The sequence below is a fragment of the Corvus moneduloides genome, chromosome 8 (assembly GCF_009650955.1).
Source record: "Corvus moneduloides isolate bCorMon1 chromosome 8, bCorMon1.pri, whole genome shotgun sequence".
Classification (NCBI taxonomy): domain Eukaryota; kingdom Metazoa; phylum Chordata; class Aves; order Passeriformes; family Corvidae; genus Corvus; species Corvus moneduloides.
Genome location: NC_045483.1, coordinates 27,554,600 through 27,571,888, shown reverse-complemented (window position 1 = coordinate 27,571,888; position 17,289 = coordinate 27,554,600). Strand labels below are relative to the sequence as shown.

General features: G+C 39.8%; 1 long non-coding RNA gene across 1 annotated transcript in view; it reads right to left on the bottom strand.

Moving 5' to 3' along the window:
- The window catches only part of LOC116447694, a 70,482-nt gene that overhangs the window by 17,127 nt on the left and 36,066 nt on the right, over positions 1 to 17,289 (bottom strand). The window lies entirely within an intron of this gene.

Here is a 17,289-nt window from a genome sequence, read left to right as displayed (position 1 = left end):
GACACATAGCAAGTAGGAATCACTGATGTATGTTATCTTGTGTTGATTTATTACATCTAAAAATTGCTTCTGGCAAAGGCAACTGATAATTATTTCTACTGTTTAAGCTAAAGTTAGAGCCCTTGCAATAAAGCTCTGTTTAGGAAAGGCTATTCATGTTCAAACTTAATTTTTCATTAATTGGTCTCTCTTGTATAGCTCCAGTCTTGTGACAGTGCCCCAGAACCCTTGACAAACAGACTAACTGCTGCTGTCTTTGCTAATTAAAATTTGCCTATTAAATTGGACAATACTGTAGTATGTTAGGAGCAGGAATTTGATGCTTGCCGTGGGTTATAGCAATGGTTCTCAGTCTGTCACTAATGACCCAGATTGTTCACTTCTGCAGCTCCCAACTGAGGAACTTCCTTACAAAGTGAGCTCCTCATGGGTGGTTCACATTTCAGATATTTTGTCTTAACTCTCCTGATCATTACTGTCAGAATGTTCAGTCTTCTCTCCAATAACTAAGAAATTGCTTTGCTGCTTTTTCCTCTTGCTATAGTCAAATTGATAAGCTGGCTAGAAAAACCATATGATACTTTTTCATAATACCTGAACAATTTCTGTCCACTAGAACATGTGGCTTAAAGTAACAGAAAGAGTAAGTGCTTCTTTTAAAATTGAAGGTCCTAGAGATCTACTTAGTGATTAATCAGAATCTAACGGGTAATATAATCTATTCGTATTAAGGAACAGTAGGAGAGTCATGGTGTAACTTGCTTTTCAAGCACTGAGAATTGCTTAGACCAAGTGGCAGTAGTGGAATAAAGTGATGTACAACTGAGACTATATCAAATATTACTTCCAAAGCAGAACCAAGGGAGAGAGGTTTGAGAAACTTGGACCTCTACAGGTTCTGTTAAGGTAAAAGACAAGTTCAACCAGAGAAGGTTACTTTTCTCCCTTTACAGAAGGCTCTTTTATGTCTTTCATCACAACTGATAATCAAGAAAGAGGTCTTTGTTAAAATGCTTTTTGCTGTATTATTATCAGAAAGCCTTTCTTAGTTGGAGCTATCATTTCACTTTAAAAACCCCAGATGTTTGCTATAATGCAACAAATATACACTGGGTATCCTACTGCAGAAGATGGAAAAAAGGCCCTGTAGTTTTGTCATGTAATAAAATAGGTTGTAAGTAAAGGTATTATGCTTGGCAATGCAGTCACATTAAAAATCACTAGCTATTCAAATGAAACTGTACTCAAGGAAATCAAAATTAGCTCTCTTCATGCAGACCAAGCTCTTGCCTATCCCTTCTGTATAAGACACTACTTGGACACAGTTAATTGCTTGTGAAGATATGAAACTTGAACAGCTGCCTCTGGCTGGGCCCTGTGTCTTATCTCAGAAGGTAGTTAATCTTTCTGTGATTGTATTTGCTGGAACAGTGTAATCAAACGAAGGAACAAATCCTAGTTTCCTTGTTTAGTGTTCAATAGACTGTATTAGATTGTAAAACAGATTCTATAGTACTTCAACAAGCTCACCTTAACGCTATTGGTTTAAAGAAAATATTCCTACTCTCCTTGTCTAGCTTCTAAAAGCAGAAGTATGCTGTTCTTGAACTAATTTACAAATAACCAGGTTAACACCTATTTAACAAAACAGCTGTATCTATAAAATAAATTCTATATAACGATATTCTGATAGTACAGGGCATGGACTTCTTTCAAACTGCTGATTATTTTTCAGAATATGCACAGGCTTTTCCAAATTATATTAATTCAACTAGTGCATTATATGCAGCAACATGCAGGAGTGTATCTTTACTCTGGGGGAAGAAAGCCACATTTTCTTGTTTTCATCTTATAATTAAGTAATGTCATTCTCCTCAAAGGAGGCTGCCTTCATTATCAAAAAAACAAATGCCTCTAAGTCTGCACCAAATATTTAAGTGAAAGCTTTTTAAAGGTCTTGTTAAAAAGTCTGTGTCTTTGTTAGCCTGCTGGGTGTGCAAAGAGCTCTTGGACACAGAATTAGAGTGGGACTGGCTGATGTTCCAAGCAATAACTATCCCACATTAGTTTGCTGTAGGTATGGTTCCCTGTTAAGAAAAATAGCTTACTTTTGTGCTTTTCCATTTTCTTACAAAACTAACTGTTCTTCCGCAAAGACTAAAAGATGTTGAAATGAAAAAAAGGATAAGTAAGAGAATGGAATGAATGAGAGATACAGCTTGGGAAAATGGAAAGGAATGAAGGGTGAGAGGAAAAAGAAAAGCTCATTGGTATGAGAAGAACAGAGTAAGGTGAAAAAGGTGACAAAAGAAATACTTCATCACTAAGGCAATATTTATAGTGGAACAAGAACAGTGTAAGCTGGGTAAATGAACTATTGCTTGAACTATCAAGCTTTCACAAAACACTATTTAAAAAGTAACAAGTGTAATATTAGGAGGCCATTTTACTGTTAAATTCTTCCAGTTACACTCAATTTCTTTTCAGCAGGACTCCAACCCCTAGGATGCCATCTTCTGCACTGGTAGATTGGTGTGTGTGCAGTACTGTACCAAGTTATTCTTCTCTTCGTATACAAACTCCTGAAAGAACCCAACCCCTCCGATGTCTGCTATGGTGGGATTTAACATATGTTCAGGGGTGGCTGGAGCTCTTTGGACTGAGAAGTCACCTCGAAGTTTTGCTTTTACCAGAGTGTGCCTTAGTCTAACACAAGTGGGTGTGGTGGCCGGTGAACATACATTACAAGGGACAGACAGTTTTCGGTAAGACAAGTCCCTAGTACCACAAGGACCACTTCATGTTAGGGTGACCAAAAAGGCTTCTCCTAGGATGCTTGTTCTGTTATGTTAATCTGTCCCAGTTTGGATTTCCCGGTTGGCTGTCAGCTTCTACTCCCCCTTGTCACTCCCCCAGAGTTCCCCATTGGTCCCCGTTCCCTAGTCCCGCCTTTTCCCCGCCCCCGGATAAAACTGTGAGCTCGGGGATCATGTTCACATTTGCCTCTGCAACGTCCGACCGTGTAGGAGCAATAAATGCTCCTGCCAGAACGCACGCAAATGCCCTTCTCGGCTCTTTGCTACTGACTGTAACACTGAACCCACCCGTGCTTCTGTGGGGGCACGCGGCACCCCACGGAGCTGAGCAGGGACAGCATTAAGTGGGCTCTGGTCAGACCTGTAGGGATTGAGTGCTGTTAATTATTCACTTGTTTAGCGAGGCTCTATGTTCATTAGTGAAATGAGCATATTAATATTTACTTTCCTGGCCAACAAAGGGGCTGTTAAAACTGGCTATGCCTTAATCTACCACACACATAAAATTAAAATCAAGCTAGCTAACCTATGACAATGAGTTAGCATATGCTTTAGTTTCAGTTACCATAAGCTTTATAACATTATTAGGTTTGATAGAGGTTAAGTGATCCCAGTTATATTAAGCTATCACACTGGTTCTTACAGACCTTCTGCAATCTTATTTTATACCTTTTCATCTATAACTTGCCTAGTTTTTGAAAATAGTTTTGTTAATAGAATTTGCATTAGCTGTGATTTAACCTAATTTGCTTTTTCCAGATAGTTTAGTTTTTAACTTGCCTTCCAAGGAAATGATAACTTTTAGGCACAAAAAGAAAGGACCAAAGGGATAAAACAAAGGGAAGTAAACTAGTAGTGGGGCCATAATAAATCTTTAGAAGGAGGAGGGAAGTAACATGACCAGCATTTGCATTAAATTTTGGAAGTCTCAAATGTCTGCTGGTTGCTTTAAAAATATATTTGATACAGAATTTCAGAATTCATTTTTTCCAGAAAACTATCTTCGGTTTTCCTCCTTTGTGGCTGGTGGCAGTGAGAAAGATACCTCTTCCCTTTCTCTTTGTGTGCTATTCATTATTAGGGATATCAATCTTTTGGTGAGCAAAACCTGCAAGAGACCTTCTCCATTGGCTTTGGACATTCAAAGGCCATTCGTCTGAGTACAGCTGCTCTTCAGAGGAGTCCCTTTTTTGCACAGATCATTCCTGTGACAGACTTGTTTTACAAATTTATAATCGTCTCACATAAATATTATGTCAGAAACATTATTAGGAATAACATATTTTGTGTCACTGAGTGTTCCTTATACAAGATACATTTGAATTATTAGTCTTATAACAGCACTTGCAGTTCTTTTCTTTCTATGTCAAGAGTAAGAAAAACTCTACGACAAAACATTCCTGTAATGGAACAGCCTTTTCTTGTAGATAAAATAGATAAAAGTATTTTGCTTTTCACATAGCTAAAGGGGAAGATAGCAACATGGCACAGTTACTGTATTTCATTACTTCCCATATTAACTTCTGGTGCTAGTTAGTGCTTTAGTAAACTGTTCCTAAATTGTTGTCCCTTAAGAAAAAACAGTTCAATTAGATATTTTTCACTGGTGTAACCTGAAAAAAACCCTGAATATCCTCTCATAAGCTTTTTGAAACAAAGATATTTTTAGTTTAGAAGCTTCAGGCAAAAAATACTGAAAGGGACCTATCAAGAGACTTATTTTGACAGTTCTTTTCATGCAAAAAAACCCCCCCCAAACCCCAGAATTTGCTTTTCATATCACTTGAAGATATAATATGGGGTTTACAGGCAAGGTTGTCCATTCTCTGACTAGTGCTTATGTCAGTGTTTATGCAGGTTGCTTTTAGTAAGTAAGCTTTCCATGCCACTAATGACCTTTCAGTTCCATTAGTCTGCTATGTATTATTGATTTCAGGCATTATTGATTAATGCTGAAAGCAGATTTATTTCTGTTCCTAGAGAGTAAAGGATTGGCACCTCTGTTAGATGAATGGTACCTTACTGCTGGCTTTGGTCGATTCCTTGCTGACCCCTTCCTTTGCTCTTTTCTGTCCCCTTTATGTTTTTTCTAATACTTTGTTAAATGTTAGGTGCTTTCCATCTACCTTCTCTGTAAGAGAAATTTGCTCTAAACTTTGGAAAGTATAAAGTAGTACAGAAATGGGAAACTCATGAACGTGCAGCAGTGGATTTTTTTCAATGTTAAGAGGATGGTGTTTCATGTGTGTTGCTCCTTCCAGAGCCTGACTGTGCCCATGGCTCCTCCTGCTCCCCAGGGATCACGGGCAGCTGCTGGCACTGTGCAGGCTCTTCAGTCATTGAAGCAGCTCCTTATCACACCACTCCCAGGTTCCAGATTCTCTGTAGTGCCCAGGTGTATGGATAACTTGGTGCTGGATTTCACACGATTCATGCAGGGCAATACAGTGCACTTTGGGTTTGTGACCAAGCCCCATAAACCCAGATCCAGCTCTCCAGTCTCTTAAATTCAAAGATTATGAACTTTGACTCCTTTTATCTGTTTAACTAGTAACTTATTACACTGTATGTGTTCTTCTAGATAACATTTAGTTTGCACTTTTGAATTACTTTATATGTTGAATACCTAAACTTTAGTCATTAGCACCTCTGCTCAGTACAAGTTACGTATCTTTGGCTCTTTTATGCGTGCTGTTCTGCAGCTCCCTGATCGCTTATGTCCCTGTAGACTACAGACATTTTACTCTTTAGTAGAGTGTATAGCTCATCACCTGCACTTTAAGTCCCTCACTATTTCTGTTGCATGGCTATAATAATTTGACTTCATATTTCGCTGTCAGCACTGATAATCTACACCATATTTCAAAGTCAGGAGTTTTTAAGTACTTAAATGGCATTTTGGGGAAATCATACTCAATACCAGGTTATCAAATGTCTGTGAGATTCAGTCAAGTTAATTCTCAGCCTTGAGAATGTATCACCTCCATCAGCTGCGGGACAGAAACACAAGCATCACATGCCTGTGTAAATTAAGACTTGGGACTTTCATATAAAAGTGCAGGTGATTGTAAAAGAGGAGTTATAGAAGTTTTAAATGTACTTGGTTTCATGTGTCTGGGTGGTGGTTTTCTGTTAGACCTGTCACCTAATAACCATTATTTTTCTGCAAAGAGACAGAGTGACACACTCTGTATGTAGTGGAGCAGAAAGTTCCTCAGCTGGAGACAAGTGGTTTAAAAAGTTTTCCTTTCTGTGAAGTAAAAAGATTAAAATTAATTTAAATAAACTGAATAGTTTATATCTTTTGGTAAATAAATAGGTTGTATCCTGAATTTAAACAGTGTCAATCTTCTGCCTCATACAATTCTAAGAAAGCAAATTGCAAATTATTCCTCAGAGTTTAGTTGGATAAGTACCCTGCACAAAAGATCACCAGCATCTTTGACGCCTACATATGTACTTTCATAAGAGTACATTAAGTGACCTCACAATAAATATATAGGTGAAGTTCTAGAACCAGGGCTCCAAAATGCACATGCACAGATGATCATTAAAGTACTAAAACAATCATCTCCCTATGAGTGGATGCTTCTCATATATCCATAACTCTACTGGCTACCAAAAATTAAGAACCTCGTCCCAGTAGAAAACTTGGAGAATGAAGAACAGTTTTTTAATAGTCTCCCCTTCATTATTTTTCCATGCTCAGTGAATCATGATGGGTCTTTTACTGCTATAATGTCTAATAAGCAGTAAAAGTAAGACATTCAGAAGCACCATAAAAGTACAAGGAAAGCCTGAGAAACAGCAGTGATTAGAAACTATTCCCAGCATAGTGACTGTTTATGTTGCATTACTGTGCTAGATTTTTAGTTCTATTCAGCTTCTCCATTCTTAGACCTAGTTCTTACACAAAACCCATGTTCCTTAATCTTCAGATAGTCTGGGTGCTTCAGTTGCAGGCACTTCTCTGGAATGTGAATCTCAGATCTGATCATCAAACCTTGAAAAGATGAGCTTTTAAAAAGACTATCTGGGATATTAAAAAAAATAAAATGTTTCATTAAAATTGGTGAAGCAAGAATTCATTTTAAGAGGAATAATTTCTTTTCCAATAATTAGAAGAAAGGAAGGAAAGTGAGCTTGGGTCTCAGCTGGTTCATTCTGGCAACTCTTTTGAAAGGTACTTGCATATCATAAAGAGAATTGCTAAGCTGGGCTGAAAACTGGTTTTGTAGTATGACTGTGTTTTAAATTATACAAAGCTTTCCGAGAGAGGCTGTGTTAGCTTTCAGATTTCTGTGCTTGTGCTCAAGCTAAAGAGCAATTTAGCTTGGACCAAAATAACTCCATGGTTCAGACTGCAGCCTTTCTTTTCTCAGACTTTTACCCTGACAATTGAAACTACGTTCCTACCTACATCCTGAATCCTTTTACGAACCCACAAAAGCCCTATCAATGTTTGATTTAGATCACTGAAATATGGGTTGAGAAGCACGGACTTGCTGAGCTGCATGCTGTTTGAGGCTGAAAGAGTATTTTAGGGAAATCTCACCATATTCTTGCACACCTTCCTGACACGCTGCTTTCAGTCACTGGATGTGGGATTTGACACACCTTTGGACTAACTCAGAATGGCCATTCTCATACTCCACTGTTCATGCTCAGAAAATAGGTCTGAGTTTCTTTGGTATTGAACATAAGAATGCTCCCATGAGGTTTTTTTGTTCATGGAGTAACCAACTATTATCACTATTTACTTGCTGTCTGCAATATACTAGAGCAGGCTGAGATCTCTGCAGTTTTCTAATGATGGTAACAAGTTCCAATTACTGCCCAAGGATGTTTCTCTGTGAACTGTGAGACAAACAGCCCTGCTCTCTCACTCTAAAAGAAATCCAAGGAAGTAATTGTGCCACAAGTCAATGAATTTGAAAACAAAGAGACTTTGTGGGCTTTTAAGTATGTCCATAGTCAGGAATATAATAGCAGGAGTTTGTACTGATTGCATGGTTAGGATGTGTTGAGCTTCATTTAAATTTGTGAAGACAGAAGTGACTTTATTTTGTTTACCTCTTCTCCCTGACAATTAGTTACTGTAAATGAACACTAAAAAAGTAGCATTTTCACCTCCTGAGTCAAAGGCAGCAGCAATGCATTTGTATGTAAAATGTATCTGTATTAAGGGCAAAGGCTTAACTTTTTGTCTGGATAGAGTTTTGATTTGGTGGGGGGAAAAAGAGAGTCAGAATAATTATTAAATTACATTATGTAACTGAACCTGCAAGAAGGGGTAGAAACACACAAAGAAAATATTTTTGTGATCAGGGAGAAATGCCTCTCAATGTCCATTTTTTGTTGAGGTGTTCTGTGGTCTTAAGTCCCATTACTGAAACTCTGCTTAGAAAAGAGCACATTAATTTTTCTCCCTAGGAAAAGAAGTACCTGAGTCATTCACTCGGGAGTGAGATAAGGCCTGTCTAAATCTGATGTTCCTCACCATGAATCCACCTGTTTATTACACAGGGAGATGTCAGTCACTCCCTACTGGTGACATCCTTAACTTTCAGTTTGTACAAGAAGGAAACTCTATGGTGGTGTGCAAAATTGCTCAAGTGTCCTGGGGACTCAAGTCTATATTCAAGGCTGTATGTTGTTAATGTGTTTTCTTTTTTCAAGCACATTTGTAGCCATCTGAAAGAGCAGGAAGAGTGCAGTGCCCAGCTTTCCCAATCACATATATGAATTTCAGGATATTATTTCAGTGAAAAATTCTTACAGTAAGTAGAGATGACATGTTTGTCTGTGTTTGTCTGCTGTGCAGCAAAATTATCACCCAATTATGTTTTTGTGGTTTGCAACATCATCTGCAAGTCATGAGCAGGAATGCTAGTTCTGAAGGGAGTAGGCAGAATCATAAAACTAAAGTGAGAAATTGTAGCTTGACTTTGAGGATCAGTGCCAGTGTTTATCACTTCATACAGGTTTGCTTTTGAGATGTTTGTTTACTCAGAAGGCTTACTCTTCTGCTTTTTAAACTCTGAAAACCATTTTCAGCTGTCCACGTTTTGATTAAAACAGAACACTGACATTTTCTTGTAGTCATACTGAATTATTCACAAGTTCATCACCAAAAAAATTAAGCAGAGTATATTTGTTAAGTGAATTCACGGCATTGCCAGAAAATGGAAGTCCACTACATTTGCATTATTCTGATGCTTAGAAATGTAAAGCAAGTCCAAACATGATCCCAGCATAGAATAAAAAGTCTCTGCTCCAAAGAGCTTGTTATCAAGTACAAGGAGACAAGAAATGGAGGTGTACTGGTAGGAAAGGGGCAGATAAAATCGGACAATATATGTTGGTGGTGTCAATATGGCCAGCAGGTTGTGTGTGCCTGCAGCCCAGCTATTATCAATGTCTCTCACTGCCACTGCCACCAGCATGCAGAACTGCATGGAGACAAGCAGATCATGCATGGCAGAAACTGTGTTCAGGGAATGATGGAAATGGGCATCACTGGCTGACAGGATGAGAGAGCTGGCAAGCCAGAGCTGTCTGAAAGATGATAGCTAAGCTGAAGATAAAGAGTGAAAACCAGAATATGTATCTGATTTGAGATAAAAGAAAGGTGGAGAGATGTCAAAGAAAGGGATGCAGGGCAACAACAGTTAAAGAAAGGAGCTGGGAGAGGATAGGATCAAAATGAAAAGGGCTTAGACTAAGTTGAACACAGTCTCACTTGCACACTTGTATCCTGTCTGCAACCTTGTGATAACTGTCCTGTACTTTCCATTAATTAAGGTTGGAGTAAAAGGATGTCATGGCAACTGAACTAGAAGTCACTGAGGATCCAGAGGAGGCATTTAGCAGAGTAGGTATTAATAAACGTCACACCACAGAGCTAAACAAAGAAGGATCTGTTCATTTAGAGGCCTCATGTGGACACTTGGGAAATCAGAGTCCACGGTGATAACAGGCTGGATGACAGCCCTGGCAGAAGAGTTTATAAAGAAACAGGCATATGGCTTTACACTTCTGTACACTGAGAAGCTCTGATAGTAGATCTGCACTGGATTCTGCTCTAGCCTAAGCATTAGGTCTCTTTGATTTCAGACTTTGTGTGAAGTTTCAAGTTGCAGCAGGGACAAACTCCTCATAATGTCTCTGTTCTCAGTGGCCATTATAGAATCCTGCCCAAATCTTGAACACTGTTGCAACTGAAGCAGAATTTGGTGCAGGCTACTGCTGGCCCTTTTGTTTTGTGTACAACACTGAAATCTTGTACAGACTCAGCTAAAATATTCCCTGGCAATTTTAATTTTCACTCAGTCTGCAGGCTGTTTTTAGAAACAATTCAAATACAAGATTTTGAAAATTTGGTGATGTTAGTGAGTGGTCTTCCTTCTCGTCCTGCCCCAATTCCTGAAAGCACAGTGCAGTCTAGAACAGCAAAACAGGGCAGCTGCAATGGCTGGGAGTTGCTGAGAGTTAAGACACCTGCTTATTAGTGCAGCAACAGAATTTTCTCTCACCAGTGGCTTGACAATTGTGGTTTGCATTTTTCCCCATACATAACCACTGATGTTATTTCTAGAAATGATAGAATTTTTTTCACAGGGATGTTGTAAGACAGACAGTATGTGCCAGAAAAAATAATTGTAGAGACATCAGGGCAGCATATGTATTCTCTGCAGATCATTTGTGGACAACAGTGCTGTTATCTAAGGAGGAAGACGATAGTTCTTTAATATTCAATGACACCACGATTTGTTTACCCTCTTGTTATTGTGAACTATTATTTCTCAAATGTCAGTGTTTTCATTTTGATTGCTGTGTGTGGGTACAAATTGCTTTATGCTGTTCCTTTTTCTTTAGTCTATTCATCAAAGATCTGGCTGTCTCCATGACTGTCCCCTGTCTTACATATTTCTGCAACCCCTCCCATGAGAGGCTCGAGTCACTGAGTTCTTTCTATTTCAGAAGTAACTACCACATAAGCAGATGGGAGTAAAAAACCAACAATCAGAAACCAAACGGTACCAGTAGTTCTTCCTGAAAGCAGTATAAGCTCTCTGCCACTGCTGACCAAATCCTGGCACTGCTGTCTGCCACTGGCCACTGTGTGCACCTCTAGTGGCAGCTAGCACTTCAGCAGGGGAAAAATGCTTGATACGATTTCTCTGCAATTTTACTTCTTACCCCTTCTCTGTCAGTAATCCTCCTCTTATTGGAGTGGTATTGTAGCTGGGAAACACACAATTCTGCTGCATCTCTGCATAAGCAAATCTTTCATAATGCCTGTTTTCAGCAAAAATGACCAAGCAGCTTGGAGACCACCAAGTGCTGACCCTACATTTCAGCCCACTGTAGACTGACTTGTCTGTGATAGACATATGGTTTATTAATAGGAAGAGCGTAATAAGGGAAGTTTTCTTTAAGTTTTGTATGTAACAAAAATATGGGGAGGTTCTTTTTTTCTGCAATGATACAGCAACTTTTCAATTGTTTTTTAAATGTGATTTCTCCCTGACTACAGTAGGTACTAAACTGCACCAGCACAATCGGCTTTAGTTCACAGATGTAAGAAGGTGAGAGCTCTTATTTGGGAACTGGAAGTAGGGAAGCTTCCAGCTGAAATTGTTTGAAAAGAGTTTGGCTAACCAGAGTTCCTTGGAGAAGGGTAGGCTTTGCACAGAGGGTAAGCCATAGGAGACAGAGAAGGGTGAATCTGGGAGTTCAGTCCATAAATCAGAGTTAAGAAGCTTTTTTGGAGGCACTGCAAATCCAACTTGGCTGGTCTTGAGAGCTCTTTGTGAACTACTTTGTGTTCAGATTCTGTGGGGAAGAACAAGAGGAACAGAGGTAGGCTGACCTTTTCAAGCTACCTGGCCTTGAAGCCATAAACCCCAAGAGGAAGCTGGAAATACAGCTGGAGGAACTAAGGCAGAGCAGCTGCTGGATTGTGCCTTGCCACAGAGTTGCAGCCTAATGCCATTTACAGGGCTACGTTCAGATTGTTGGAGAGGTCACTGATAGAATCTTTTCATCTCAGTGGAAAAGATTTTGGTTTTGCTACATATTATAAAAAAACTTGTGTTTGACGGGAGTTTTCTAAACCATCCTTTCTGGTCTGGCCCTTGTGTACTTCACCCAGCCCTGGGACACTCCCTCTCCTGCTGTGGGGCGGAACAGCCCAGTGTTAGAGCTTGCTGGCTGCGCCCTACAGTTTGTGCCTTTGCTGTTCACCATAGATCTTGGCTACCCTACAAAATTAGAACTACCCATGAGGTGAATTATTCACTTCTACAGCACAACAGAAACCATGTTGATTTGATTTACTGTTTTCTATTTTGTCTATTGATTTTTGAGTAGTCCCAAGAGTATGCTCCCATGAAAGGCCACACAGAACTTTGTACTCAGTTTAACAATTTTATTTCCAAAGGGTCTTCTTGCCTCCCGTCCCCTTGCCAAGTTGCTGCAGGCACGAAGAACTATATTTAATTTTTATGATTAATAGAGCACACAGAAGATATATATTACACAATTCTCTCCCTGCCTTGTTGTTTGGGGTGCCAAAATTGCGGTGCACTCTCTGAGAGCAGCTAAGAAGTGGGAGAGCTCCCCTCTGACAGATCTTTGCTGTTAAAAGGCAAAAAGAACATATATGGTTGAAACCAGAGTTTCGTGCAAAATGAGCAAACAGTTTTTACCTGCATATCTAAGCAGATATATTTGTTGCAGGTACCAGTACAAAAATAGGGCCCTAAAAATGCTTCTGAGACAAACATCTTTTCAGATGTTGCAGCCACTGAGAAGCAATATTAAACCAGAGACCCAGGGCTCACACTGTACAGGGGAGGGTGTGTAGGGAAGGCTTCTATGGACTCAGATCTTACAGTGTGATATTGCCTTTTGAAAGGCAGGCACTGCAAATGGATGGACACTCAAATGAAAAATCAATAGTTGTTCTCTGTATCCCATCACTTATACCATTACCTAGCATGCCTAGTGGGCAAGCAGAGCATATTTTGAGCATTGAGAATTGCCTTCCCCAAGATGTTTTCAGGAATTGTCACTATCATTCCCCACATGACAATGGGGAAAAAAATAAAATCACTCAACTTATTAACAATACCCAACAGCTTTGTTCTGTGCATGCCTCCTTTGTGGTAACTCAAACCCTAGACCTGTGTCTGCACTCAAAGAAAAGTGGGACTTTACCTTTCCAATTTCTGAGTAGTCTATTCCTCTATCCTCATGCTGGCCTTGGAAACCTAGGTGATCTTTCAGATAATTTAAAGAAGCCCAGGTGAGCCTTTGTAAAGATGTCTTAAAGTCATTAATGCCTTGCTGACTATGCCCCTGGTCTTTTAACTCTCCTGGCATTTCCCAAAAACAGTCTGTTTATCTTGTAGGCAGCAGAGTACCTGTTCTTGCAGTGCACTCTGTATTCCTGTAGATGAGCTAAAACCTAATTCCACCCACAGCTCCCCACCAAAGAACAGGACAATGAGTTCTTTTCCCATCATTGTGAAAGAAATCTTATACTCATTTGGACTTTAATTAAATTTTACCCAGGCATTATCTTTCCCTTTTTCTGTTAGACAATTTTCTCAGTTTCCTGGAAGGGTCCAAGAGTCCATGGTCTTTCTGCTATTTTTGCCTGTAATTTATAAAAATCTGTGAACAGAAGTAAATTATCAGCAGCAAGAGGTTGCCTTGGGTCTGGGTGAGCTGGAGCTCATTTTCCACATTTCCACATTCCTCCCTGAGCTGTGCTGTGTTGGTACCTAGAAAGGTGCTGCTCACACCCCAGTGTTTTGGCTATGGCTGAGCAGTGCTGGTACTGCAGCAATGCTGTCTCTCCAACACTCCCCTCTTGCCTGTGGGCAGGCAAGACCTTGGCAGGGGCCATAGCCTGGACAGCTGATCCAGCTGACAGAAGGGATATTCCATACCATACGATGTCTGCTCAGCAATAAAAGCTAAGAGAAAGGAAGAGGTGGGGGGCATTTGTTCTTTCAGTGTTTGTCTTCTGGAATAATTGCTGTGCCTACTGAAGCCCTGCCTCCTGGGAAGTCGCTGGCCAACTCCTGCTGATGGGAAGTAGAGAGTAAGTCTTTTCTTTTCCTCTGCTTCCACACACACCTTTTCTTTCGTTTTATTAAACTGCCTTTATCTTGAGTCACAGGTTTTTTCCATCCTATTTTGTCCTTTCCCCTCTCATCCTGCTGAGGAGGGGAGGGATGGAGAAGCTTGGTGGGTAGCTGACATCCAGCCAAAGGCAGGACTCTCAAGGTGGGAAGGTTGCTTTCCCCATAGTTCAATGTGACAGAATCCCGAGAGATTAATATTGGATAGGTTTTCCTTTTTCTAGAAGTGACTGGAGGGCAATTCAGAGCTGGGCCATAAGCCAGGTGAACTTTCTGCATGTTTCACACACAAAACTTGTGGCAGAAATGTTTGAAAGCTTTAGGATGAGCTGATGCCTTTGGAAAGAAAGTACCTGGGTCGTAAACTGATATGTTTTCTCCATTAGGCTTCCCAGGAATACAACTGAGGTAAGCTTTTGGTAGAGAATAAACAAGGGACACAGAGAGAGAGAGAGAGAGAGAGAGAGGCCAAATTTCCCTCCAGATCCACAAGTGTAATGTTTTGATAACTTCAAGTGAAATAGCCTTAGCTATAAAGAAAAAACAATTATTGCTCAATGGAATACTTTGAACTGTTCTCTCTGGTTTAACACTGCATGTAAAGCAAAGCAAACCTGAGAGAAAAAAGTTTTGTGAATGATTTGCTATGTGTCTCTGTCTGACTCCCCATGCCCTAGGGACAGAGAATGAGATGTCTCATGCTTCACACCTTATACTGTTCTAGGATGATTCCTCTTCTTCCATGGAAGCTGCATTATCACACATACAACAGGGCAGCCAAATCACCTCTAGCAATTGGCCATAATAAAGGATCACGCAACTACCATCGTGTGAGAACATCTCCACTGGCCATGAATCTGAGTGTTAGGGTCCAATTTTCAGAAATAAATTCCCTAGCTTGCAAGTGCCTAGCATTCACAGAAACACAGTCCTAGGGCTAAGGAAGGATACCAAATGAGTAGCCCTCTTTGGACTAGCATCTGCTTCCCAGTGGAAAATTTCCTTTCTCTCCTTTACACTGCATATTCATTCATAATACGCTCTCAGGAACTGGTGAACTAATCAAAGTAATCTCTCTGCAAAGGCATGTACATTAACACCAAATCTAATGAAGCAAGAAGACAGCTTCTATAATGTCTAATTTACTCTAAAAAAATATTATATTTATTCTGTGATTTCATTACTCTGCCAAATATATTATGGGCTCTCCTAAAAATGCCAAAAAAGTCGATGCTTCCAGGCTAACTGGAAATGAAATATTTTCAGTGTATTGACTTGTTGTTGAGAGGAAATAAGAAGGAAGAAAAATGTCATCTGTGACTCAAGGAAAAGGAAAACTTTATGCACAAGCTGTAGGTAAACAGATTGAGTGTTGGCATTGTCCAAAACTAAGACATAAAGCAGAAAACGAAGAGGATCTAAGCAAAGAAAATGAGAATGTCAAGTCAAAGATCATATCTGATCTAGCATTTATGCTTGTCTTGAAGATTGTATGTCTCGAACTTTGTCCTATCAGTTTGACAAGATCAGGATGTAACTGTAAGCAACTCCTTTGAGCAGAGAGTTCACACATGGGAGACCTCCCATTGTCTCATTTCTCTGCACGTCAATCATTTATGTACTTTCTGCTCTACTCCCTCAATAAGCTTCATTTGAAGATAGTATGAGCCTTTGCCAGTTTCATATTGTGGCTTTCTCTAATGACGTCTCCTGACTATTTAGTAGTAAAATGCAAAATTATCTTCCAAAAAGGTTCTGTCCCTCAAAATGTCCAACACCATTGTTTGCTGCAACATCCTTACAGTGCAAGCACTGTGTATGTGCTTGGGATGGATTTCGAGTTCACATTGATGTCTTTTGAAGTTCATACCATTAATGTCACATCCACCATTGCCCTGATATTCATGTGTCTGATGTCACACACAGAGAAGGGAAAAGCACACTCTAAAAAGTGACCATAGAATCTCAGACATTGGCAAAGGTCAGTCGATCAGCCACCTCTGCAGTTCTGCCACAGCTGGTTGAAATCTTGCTTGGCTGTGTCTACCAACACTGCAGGGCAGGGACACTCAATGAAACCTCTCTGCCTTTCATAATGGGCCTGCTAATTACTATTCTTAAGGTGTCACAGTTTGAGAGCCTGTAGAGTCTAAGGGGCATCTGTGCTGGTTAATGTTCAGTGGCCTGGTGACAACAAGGATGGCTTCCCTCCTTAAATGACTATCAAGGGAAATGCAACGCTATAGGTGAGTGCCTTTCATTAGAGGCACAGCTCCCATTCATGCAAAAAAATGCAATCCTTCCGTTTATGGTTAGGTAATGCAGGTGTTCATTTAAGGAAAGGTACATGTGCAGAGCTGGGGGAATGCAGTTCCCACCATTACTAACACAGCCTTCTCAAAAAGGCTTTCCAGGAACAGTTCACGTCATCTATTTTTAATACCAGCTGCAGTGAAGCTAATAGTTTGCATCAGGGTCATTTTGACAGTGGGTGGAAGGCCTAAATTCTGTAATACTCAGGCTGCAGTATCTGCTAGAAGAGCTTTGTCACACACTGTGACTAATTCTCTGTTGCAATTAAACTTCACTTTACAACAGTAATGGGCCTTCAACTGGGAATACAGCAATTCATCTCTCTTTGCACAGTGGAATGTAAAGCCAGATTTGTGTGAATAAGTGTCTGTTCATGTGTACTTTACATAAACACAACTGAAAAGAAAGCAGGCAACTCTTGACACAGGTGGATAGTTGCTCTTTTCTGCCTAGGGTATTTGTGTGGGTTGGTTTGGTTTGGGTTTTTTTAACTAAAGAGCAGAAAAGAATGATGTCAGGTTTTATCCGTATGTTTTGTTTATTTTTAGAAGTGGACCAACAAACAACCATGACCTAAATTCTACAAGACAGAAGTGCACACAAGCACATTGTTAAATATCAGAATCTATTTGAGTTCTGACAATTTCAGCAGAACTGTACACATGCATCTTCTTTAAAAGCAGACTGCAAAAAACTAATTCCCCAATACAGTGAAAAAGAACCATAAGGTTCAATATTTAAGACTCCACCTTTTAACTTCTTTGTCTTCATACAGAGATAGTATGGTTATAGCATTAGAATTCAGACATAAATTTGTCAAAGGCAAAAAACCAGATAACAGCACTTTTAAGTGAGCATCAGTTTTATACTGTCATTAAAGTGAAGCTGGAATCAGGATGGAGCAAGCTTCAAACTGGGCATGTGCGGATTCTGCCCTCTCCTGTATTTAAATGGAAGCTGCTGCTGCTGCCCTTTGCTAAGCTGATGATGGACTGAAGCAATCT